Raw genomic sequence first — 11,469 nt, 5'->3', positions numbered from 1 at the left:
CACTTATTATTTAATTACCATATTAATTAGACCTTATTCATTGTATAATGTTTCGAACAGTCAACTAAATACTTGAATTAAAATATTAGTCATGCCATGCATAAAACACACATACTATGTTAATCTATGGTCCTTCCTTTGTGAAACAAATTAGTTGAACACATTTTCAATGATGCTCATTTCACAACTCCAAACCCTTATCACAAGTGTAAGAATAACAAATTTTTACCGGTGCTAGAACGTGTTAGAGTCTAAACTTACATGAAATGATCCTTCTGTAATGTCCAGACACCAAAGTCACAGAGACTTGCCAATGATATTACAAAACATTACATTAAAAGTTGATTACAAAAACAATTTCATCAAAATTAAGTCTCATATTCAAAGAGCATTCCTTTAACATCCTTCTTGAATTAAAGTTTCGAACTCGTACATATTTCTCAATATTCAACTCTCGTTATGGAAACATTTTCATATTCCATATGACTACTCATTATTAACAGAAGCCTATCTATTCAGAATCACATCAATATGGTCCGTTTATTTCTATACTTCCAACAGTCCACATGCAACCAATCTTTGGTAAACTTCAGATTATCCTTGACAGTTGTTTAAAACATTAGTCATAGCAGTTCTAGTCCTTTTTCCCTCTTAATGCGCTAGGTATTTGGAAAAATTAGAACAGACGAATATTATAGCATATGCAGTCAATCCTATACCCTAAGCATGACATTCCGTTTGACATTAAACAAAATAAGTAAATAAATAATAAATTCTAAAACCCTGAGATGTAAACTATATTTTATTTTATATTATTGTAGCCAAAATCAATAATAATTTAGCAAGGTGTTGGCTCCGGGGAGTTAAATGTCATAATTTTGGAATTTAGAGATTAAAGTGTAATGTCCAAGGTGGTTTGTGTAAAGATTTTCAAAATTCAGGGGGTGTTCGGTAACTATTGGACTTAAATTGAAAGGATTTTGGAATACTGAGGGCTGAATGGTAAGTTAAGGATTTATGTTGAAAGGAATTAAGAGAGAGGATCTAGAAATGTAATTATGAGATAAGGTTACCATTTGGACGGGTATAAACCCATCACTTTCTTCAAACCAAACCCTAAACCTAATCTCTTCTTCAGCCGTCACCATGAGAAGCCATCCTAGCCGTCGCCATAGTGTCGATTTTGGACACCATTCCTCCACCTGCTATCTTGTTGTCGGCGCCTCCTCAACAACTCTTGCTGCCAAACGTTGTGTGTAGCCGGGAAAAATCACCGAGACCGATGTTGCCACAAGGGTGGCCAAGCGTATGTGTGTATTATATTGTGTGTGTGTGTGTGTTATTTTAGGACATTATTTCGTATAATCTTATTTTGGCCAGAATAACCAAGAAAATCGCCACCACCACCGTGAGGTGATGGCTGCCACCACCAGCCGCCGTGTTGGGTGGCGGTGTGCATTTATGTGTGATTGGATTGTTAACTGAGTTTTTTGGACATGTTTTTGATGGATTTTTGAGCATTACAACATTCCTATGTGCACATGCAACCCTAATTGCTTTGGATCTAGGTTTTTCTCAAGTTATACATGTAAATCATTTTTCTAAAGCAAAACCCTAATCTAGCATACATAAAATGGAAATCTAATCATATTAGGGTTGGGAGAATACCTTTCTTGCTAGTAGCTTGATCTTGACCTTCAAGAGCTTAATGCCTCAAGCGTTGCACCTCTAATGGAGTCACAGACACCACTTAGCAAATGATGAACAAAAGAGAGGTGATGGAGGCTACTACTTTCAGCTAGGGTTCTATATGAATGCATATGGCCGAAAACTGTTAGCCAATGGGCTCCTTATATAGTTTAGTTGCTAGGTTTTTAGATGGAAACCCTAATTCTCTGTTTAAGCCTTAAGTAATCCACGAAATCCTTCTAGAAAGCCCTTTGGACGAAATCTCTATGGGCTTCCCATATATTTCATCCACTCCTTCCTTTAGGAGTCCATCAACCCAACCTGCAACTATCAGCGATTTGCAATATCGATCCCCTTACTTTTAATTAGTCTTTTTCTATCACTAAATTAATTTCTTATCAATACTAATTAAATAATATGATTTCTTAATTAACATATTATTCTTATAATATATGAATAAATCATTTATCAACCTCTTTCTCCATAATTCATCATGTCAAGTTGATATGGTGAAGGCAGCCCAAAAGGACCGTGCTACTATCAGATCAAGTACATCTCACTTATAGTTATGGGCTTAGAAACCTAATCCAACATTCTTCCACTTGGATAAGTCTAATAACTATAAATGCCAGTGCAACTTCATGATCTGATTAGCAATCATAGCTCTTAAAAGCTGTTGTCGAACTCTGACCTAGTCAATGACGTGTCCTTTAGATAAGGGATCATATAATCGTCCGTTTTGCAAAATATCGTGTGGACAAAGACATGGAACATAGTCATTCTTAATGTCCAACAATTTTTTTCCTGGCTTCTGATTTGTTTGACATAGAACTTAATTGAGCACATCAATTCAATCCAGACCAAGATATCGCTTTTACCCTCTTAAGATAAAAGAAACAGATAAACTTTGAATTATATGATTGTACTATCTACTCATCAAATCATACACAACAATCCGTTTTATAACATCAAGTTACTGATGTAACGCCTGTGTTTCTGGGCTTGCCATTTTTAGCAATGTAATAGTCTAGGTTAACCTTTGTAACCCGTTTTGAAATAATATAAGTGTATTATTTGAGTATTATGTGTTTTGTGCTTAATTGCTTAATTATGTGGTTTGATTAATTAAGAATAAAAACAAGAGTCAAAATTTAAGTGTAAAATAAACTTGATATCTTTAGATAATGTTGTAGTAGTTGAAACAAAGTTTCCGAAGATATAAAGAATGCCGAAATCTGAGTTATAACGAGGAAGTTATGACCTGTTGAAGTTGCGCGACAGAACCGGCAACACTGAATGACATAAAAAGTGGAATTTACGTTAGAGCAATATTTAACCTTAGTAATCTAAACGAGAATCGAAGATCTCGTTGTTAGTATCAAAGCGATAAAAAGTTAGGCGAGAACGGACGTCAAACGAAGAAGTTATGAATTTATAACGAAATTTTCTGTCCCGGCCTATTAAAAATAAATAATAAAAATAAAGTCAAAATTTGCCGATGGAGTCTAAACGAAAGTTGAAGAGCGTAGTCTCACCTTCGCATGGATATAAAGAACGTCGAAAACGGAGTTCGTATGAAGGATATATGAATTTTCGAAGTTTAATAAATAATTAATAATTAAATTTAATTATTAAATACCGACCTTATCCGAAGACGAGTCACTGGACTCATCCGGAGTACGCCCAACGTACTCGAGTACGCCCCGCGTACAGTCAGAGTGTCGACACTTCAGATGACGCATGCAGTGACGCATTTCGGAGCCTGTACGCCCCGCGTACGAGGAGGTTCCAGCCTCCTATAAATAGGATGCGAGGGGTCCGGGTTTAATTGCTAATTTCCTCTCGTTTTTGTGCCGAAGCTCTGCGTTTTTACCCCGAAGCCACCCCGAAGCCCCGGTAATATTCCCGAGTCCCGAAGCAAGTCCCGAGATCCCGAAGATCCCGAGAAGTGAGGTTTCCGAGTCGAAGCTCTGCCCGCGAGAAGTTCGATTTTCGTAGAGATCTTCCAGATCTGCTGAGGATTACGACTTCTGCAAGTCGTAGTGCTGTCCGATCATCTTCTGATCAAGTGAGTGTATACTACCTTTCATAAACGCAATAATGATACAAGTATGGTTTGAGTGTATTAAGTTTATTGTCGTTTATACGTGTGAATGCGTTGTTACTTTCTCCTAACGTATAATTATGAAATATTTTATACGAGATACATGTTATGTGTATATTTTGTTGTTATGTGTGTGAATGTATATTCACTTTATTCTATCTTACATATATGATTATTTCTATATGAAATACGTGTTATGTGTGTGTGCCTCATCTGTTATATGGAAAATGTATTGATCAAGCATGTTATACAAGTTTTGAAGATATGTATAAAAATGTATATTTTTATCTACTAATATGTAGGGTAGAACATGGGTAGATAGTTGGTGTGTAATAAACAGATGAGAGGCCTCGTTGTTGTTTTGATCCAGTCATCTAGCGGAATTTAGATGACGACCACGGACTTTTCTAGACAGTCTAGTGGAATGCTAGCAGGCTCATAACCTGTAGGCGTTAATGAACTTGGGTGTTCATTTGCTGTATTCCATCCCCCTCATGGTTGCCTTATTTGACTTATATTGCTGAGGAACCCCCCGCAACATGTGTTGTCACCCCGATGAAAATATTCTTAGATTAGGTCCCTTGTGTTAGTTATTTTAGGGACGTAAAGTGAGAATAACGGGAATGGGTAACTGAGTTATTGTTGGTTGATAATAATTAATTTAATTATTTATTGTGGGTTGAAAACCCTATATGCTCACCAGGCTCCCAAGCCTGACCCACTCAGTTTTATTTGTATTACAGGAAGTGGCCCAAGGGCGTAAGATGGATGAACCATCAAGTTGTTTTGTTTACAAGTCTGTATATGTAAATATTTGTTGAATGACTTGTAATGTTATCATTTATGCTTATTGGTCTATATCGGAACATGACACCCCGAGTTTTGATTATATAATGAAAAATACATTTCTTTTACGAAATGCTTTGGTAAACTTTGTTTTATCATGTTTTGTTTTTCGGAACAAATTCTGCAACTCTTTCAAATCAAAAGGATTTACTCTGAATTTATTTTAAAAGCATAAATGAAAATCGGTCTTTTCTGGCCGAGATTTTGGGATGTCACAGTTGGTATCAGAGCATTAGTTTAAGAGAACTAGGAATTTGTAGGATTTATAGACTTAAACTTAGAATGCTAAGTGAAATTTTGAGATGTGTGTCTGTTATATTTTAGACACGAGCACTAGTTTATTTTAGGGAAGTTTCCTAAAATGCTTTATGTGCTAAATGTTATATGTTGCCATATATGATATTATTTGTTCGGATCTATGGTCTGTTGCCGACCGGATCTAGAAACTTTATGTGTGTAGGACTCTAAGCATACGTCTACGATATTAGAACTAGTATGTAAACGTTTCGGAGTGATAAGGATGATTTGAATATCTATCATGAATGAGGATCTAATTTCACCTTATTCGGTGTGTAGATCAAAAATGGTGAGAACAAGAAGTGGAGTTGGAAATGCTGATGAAAACAGGAATCAACCACCAGTGATTGAACAAAGACCTGTTGTAGCAGCAACACCTGAACCAATTACAATGGCTGGTGTGAAAATGATGATTTAAACAATGTTGGATCATTAGATGGATGAAACTAGACGGTTGCTTCAACAGAATCGTGAAGAACTTTCAATTCGTGTGGAAGAGCCTGAATTAAATGAAGGGCACTCGGAAGGTGGAAATTTCAGTGGATCTGTTGGTCAAGCCAACCCACCGATAGTTAGACGAGACAACCATGATGGAAGGAATGATGGAATGGGATGAAAGTACAAGGACTTTCTAAGTTGCAAACCATCGACCTTCAATGGAAAGGAGGATCCAATAAGAGTGATGGATTGGATCTCTGAAATGGAGTTAGCCTTCATGACTTGTGGCTGCAGAGGCAAGTTGCAGACTATCTATGCAGTACGTCAGTTCCGAGGAGGAGCCGTTCGTTGGTGGAATACTCTTGGGAAGACTTTGAGCCCAAATGAGCCACTGCAATTGTCATGGGCAGAATTCTTGGTGCAGTTCAAACGCAAGTTCTGCTTGGCTCAAAATCTATTGGAGCTAGAGAACAAGTTTCTGACACTAACGAAAGGCAGCATGTCAGTTGATGAATACACCAATAACTTCACCGATAAGATGGAGTTTGCCTTGCGTATCGTTCCAGACGAGCTGACAAAGGTGGACCGATATGCGAAGGGACTCCCATGGGAGTACGAGGTGCCAGTACGTCAGGCACATACTCTAGAGACAACTATCTGGGCTGCCAAGTCCGTTGAGAACATGATAAAGGGGAGAACCACCAACAAGGTTGAGGTTGGTGAGAAGAGGAAGTTTGAGGGAACATCTGGTTCCGGTAAGAAAAACAAATTTTCGAAATTTGATTCGAAAAGGTTTGGTGGGGGAAAAGGAGGAGAAGCGAAGTGGTGTGAAAAGTGTAAGAAAAAGCACTTTGGAAAATGTAGCGAGGATGTGACCTGCTACAAGTGTGGGAAAGTTGGACATTTTGTCAATGAATGTCCGAACAACAAAAGGATGTGTTTTGGTTGTAATGAAGAGGGGCACATTTTGAAAGACTGTCCGAAGAAGAAGGAGGCAGCTAAGCCCAACATTCCACCAAAGCCGAAGGCGAGAGCATTCCAGATGACACTGGAAGCTGCTAAAGATGAAGCTGATGTCGCTTCAGGTACCTTTCTCGTAAACACATTGCCTGCCCAAATTTTATTTGATTCTGGAGCCAACTACTCCTTTATATCGCATGAATTTGGTAGAAAACTAGCTTTGCCTGTTGATAGACTAGATGATGCTTTATTAGTCGAAGTTGCTAGTGGCAAGTTTGTACCTGTTAGCCATCGTATGAAAAACATATTAATCGACTTGAATGGGAATAAGTTCCGCGAGGAATTATTGCCTATCGAACTTAATGGTTTTGACATCGTGTTGGGAATGGATTGGCTCAACGCCAATGATGCCGAAATTTTATGCAAGAAGAAGATAGTTAAAGTGAACCCGCCTGGAAAGGAATCGTTTATGGTGTACGGGGACAAATGCAGAGTGAATTTTGGAATCATTTCCCTAATGAAAGCTAGAAAGTGTTTGACCAAGGGATGTACATCATATTTAGCATTCGTGATTGATGCTAAGAAGGAGAAGAAGGTGATGCAGAGTATTCCTGTGGTGTGTGATTATCCGGAAGTATTTCCCGAAGATCTTCCTGGATTACCACCTGATAGACAAGTGGAGTTCAGAATCGACTTGTTACCAGGAACAACGCCAATAGCAAAAGCACCTTATTGATTAGCACCGACGGAGATGAAGGAGCTGATGATGCAACTTCAGGAGTTGTTGGACAAAGGTTTCATTAGACCTAGTTCATCACCCTGGGGAGCTCCGATGTTATTCATGAAGAAGAAAGATGGAAGTATGAGAATGTGCATTGATTACCGAGAGCTGAATAAGGCAACAATAAAGAATAGATATCCGTTGCCAAGGATTGATGACCTGTTTGATCAACTACAAGGTTCGAGCTATTTCTCGAAGATCGACCTAAGGTCAGGATATCATCAGCTGAAAGTGAGAGAGCAGGATATAGAGAAGACTGCGTTCAGAACTAGATATGGACACTACGAGTTCTTGGTTATGTCGTTTGGACTAACCAATGCGCCGACAGCATTCATGGATTTAATGAATAGGGTTTGTAATCCGTTCCTTGATAAATCCGTGATAGTGTTCATAGACGACATTCTGATTTACTCAAAAATCCAGGAGGAGCATGGCAGACACTTGCGAGAAGTGTTAGAAGTCTTGAAGAAGGAGAAGTTGTATGCTAAGTTCTCCAAATGTGATTTTTGGATTCGAGAAGTCCAATTCTTGGGTCACGTGGTCAACCAAGAAGGGATAATGGTTGATCCAGCAAAGATTGAAGCTGTAATGAAGTGGGAACAACCAAAAAGTCCCACGGAGATCCGAAGCTTTTTAGGATTAGTCAGATATTACCGAAGGTTTATCCAAGGCTTTTCTTCGATTGCTACTCCATTGACAGCTTTGACCCACAAAGGAGCTACTTATGCTTGGAGTGATAAGCATAAAGAAGCATTCGAGAAGCTAAAGAAGAAGCTATGCGAGGCACCGATACTTTCTCTACCTGAAGGAGTTGAAGACTTCGCTGTTTATAGAGATGCGTTTGGTGTTGGATTGGGTTGTGTTTTGACCCAAAGAGAAAAGGTGATAGCATATGCGTCTCGACAACTAAAAGAGCATGAAAAGAACTACCCGACTCATGATTTGGAGTTGGCAGCGGTAGTTTTCGCTCTGAAGATATGGAGGCATTACCTCTATGGCATGAAGTGCAAACTTTTCACTGATCATAAGAGTCTCCAATACCTCTTTAATCAGAAGAAATTGAATATGAGGCAACGACGCTGGCTGGAATTACTCAAGGACTACGACTGTGAGATACTTTACCATCCCGGTAAAGCTAATGTTGTTGCTGATGCTCTCAGTCGGAAAGTCAATCTTGAAAGGAAAAGGCCAAGAGCGTTGAGAATTGAAGTTGTCTCGACTATTTTAGAAAGTATAAAGAAAGCTCAAAGCGAAGCTTCTGAGAAGAATGACCGGAAGGAGGAATGTTTGGGCAAAACATTGGTGTTTGGTACAAACGGTCATGGATTGAAGGTGTTCCAAGATCGGATTCGGATACCTAAGATAGGAGGAGTCAGAGATCTTCTGATGGAAGAAGCTCACAAGACCATGTATTCGATTCATCCCGGTAGCACTAAAATGTATAGGGACCTGAAACCCTACTACTGGTGGCCGACGATGAAGCTTGATGTTGCAAAGTATGTGGCTGAGTGTGTGACTTGTGCGAGAGTCAAAACACAACATCAGAAACTGTATGGGAGTTTAGAACCTTTGCCTGTGCCTATGGGTAAGTGGGAAGACATTGCTATGGATTTTGTCACTAAACTGCCCAGAACAAAGAATGGTCACGACATGATTTGGGTGGTCGTTGATCGATTCACTAAGAGTGCGCATTTCATAGCAGCCAGGGAGAAATGGTCTATGGAAAAGCTTGCGAATTCTTATGTGAAGGAAATTGTGAGACTTCACGGTGTTCCGCTAACAATTGTGTCGGATCGTGATAGTCGTTTCACCTCAAGGTTTTGGAAATGTCTACAAGAGGAAATGGGTACAAAGTTATGTTTAAGTACAGCGTACCATCCGCAGACTGATGGTCAGAGTGAAAGAACGATACAAACACTTGAAGATATGCTGAGAGCATGTACCTTGGAATTCCTAGGTAATTGGGATGAACAGTTACCTTTAGTAGAATTTTCCTATAACAATAGTTTTCACTCGAGCATTAAGATGGCACCTTACCAAGCTTTGTATGGACAAAAGTGTCGTACGCCGTCTTGTTGGCTTGAGGCTGGGGAAAAGCAGTTTATGGGACCGGAGATGGTTCATCAAACTGCTGAAAAGTTGAAAATAATTAGGGAAAGAATGTTAGCGGCTCAGGATCGTCAAAAGAGCTATGCTGACAAAAAGCGAAGACCGATGACTTTTGAAGTTAGGGATTTGGTTTTGCTTAAAGTCTCGCCGTGGAAGGGACTTATAAGATTTGGCAAAAGGGGAAAGTTGAGTCCAAGGTTTATTGGACCGTTTAAAGTTCTTCAGAGGATTGGGAACCAAGCTTACAAGCTCGAACTACCAGAAGAACTGAATGGAATTCATAACACTTTTCATGTGTGTTATTTACGGAAGTTCACGGGGGAAGTTCCCGACATGATTCCACTTTCGGAGTTGAGAATCGATGAGAACAAAAGGTTGATTGAAGAACCAGAAGCAATTGTTGACCGAAAGACTAAGAAGTTGCGACGCAAGATGGTTGAGTTAGTGCTTGTCCGATGGAAACACACGAATGGGCCGAATTTCACCTGGGAAACGGAGAATGACATGATGGGTCGCTATCCGCATTGTTTGTTGATGTGTGATTCCGGGGACGGAATCATTCTAAGGTAGGGAGAATTGTAACGCCTGTGTTTCTGGGCTTGCCATTTTTAGCAATGTAATAGTCTAGGTTAACCTTTGTAACCCGTTTTGAAATAATATAAGTGTATTATCTGAGTATTATGTGTTTTGTGCTTAATTGCTTAATTATGTGGTTTGATTAATTAAGAATAAAAATAAGCGTCAAAATTTAAGTGTAAAATAAACTTGATATCTTTAGATAATGTTGTAGTAGTTGAAACAAAGTTTCCGAAGATATAAAGAATGCCGAAATCCAAGTTATAACGAGGAAGTTATGACCTGTCGAAGTTTCGCGACAGAACCGGCAACGCTGAATGACGTAAAAAATGGAATTTACGTTAGAGCGATATTTAACCTTAGTGATCTAAACGAGAATCGAAGATCTCGTTGTTAGTATCAAAGCGATAAAAAGTTAGGCGAGAACGGACGTCAAACGAAGAAGTTATGAATTTATAATGAAATTTTATGTCCCGACCTATTAAAAATAAATAATAAAAATAAAGTCAAAATTTGCCGATGGAGTCTAAACGAAAGTTGTAGAGCGTAGTCTCACCTTCGCATGGATATAAAGAATGTCGAAAACGGAGTTCGTATGAAGGAGATATGAATTTTCGAAGTTTAATAAATAATTAATAATTAAATTTAATTATTAAATACCGACCTTATCCGAAGACGAGTCACCGGACTCATCCGGAGTACGCCCAGCGTACTCGAGTATGCCCCGCGTACAGCCAGAGTGTCGACACTTCGGATGACGCATGCAGTGACGCATTTCGGAGCCTGTACGCCCCGCGTACGAGGAGGTTCCAGCCTCCTATAAATAGGATGCGAGGGGTCCGGGTTTAATTGCTAATTTCCTCTCGTTTTTGTGCCGAAGCTCTGCGTTTTTACCCCCGAAGCCACCCTGAAGCCCCGGTAATATTCCCGAGTCCCGAAGCAAGTCCCGAGATCCCGAAGATCCCGAGAAGTGCGGTTTCCGAGCCGAAGCTCTGCCCGCGAGAAGTTCGATTTTCGTAGAGATCTTCCAGATCTGCTGAGGATTACGAGTTCTGCAAGCTGTAGTGCTGTACGATCATCTTCTGATCAAGTGAGTGTATACTACCTTTCATAAACGCAATAATGATACAAGTATGGTTTGATTGTATTAAGTTTATTGTCGTTTATACGTGTGAATGCGTTGTTACTTTCTCCTAACGTATAATTATGAAATATTTTATACGAGATATGTGTTATGTGTATATTTTGTTGTTATGTGTGTGAATGTATATTCACTTTCTTCTATCTTACAGATATGATTATTTCTATATGAAATACGTGTTATGTGTGTGTGCCTCATCTGTTATATGGAAAATGTATTGATCAAGCATGCTATACAAGTTTTGAAGATATGTATAAAAATGTATATTTTTATCTACTAATATGTTGGGTAGAACATGGGTAGATAGTTGGTGTGTAATAAACAGATGAGAGGCTTCGTTGTTGTTTTGATCCAGTCATCTAGCGGAATTTAGATGACGACCACGGACTTTTCTAGACAGTCTAGTGGAACGCTAGCAGGCTCATAACCTGTAGGTGTTAATGAACTTGGGTGTTCATTCGTTGTATTTCATCCTCCTCATGGTTGCCTTATTTGACTCATATTGCTGAGGAACCCCCACAACATGTG

Source organism: Lactuca saligna, chromosome 5 (genome assembly GCF_052625555.1).
Source record: "Lactuca saligna cultivar CGN05327 chromosome 5, ASM5262555v1, whole genome shotgun sequence".
NCBI classification, from domain to species: Eukaryota; Viridiplantae; Streptophyta; class Magnoliopsida; order Asterales; family Asteraceae; genus Lactuca; species Lactuca saligna.
The sequence above is the reverse complement of the archived record's forward strand: the minus strand, read 5'-3'. Positions refer to the sequence as shown.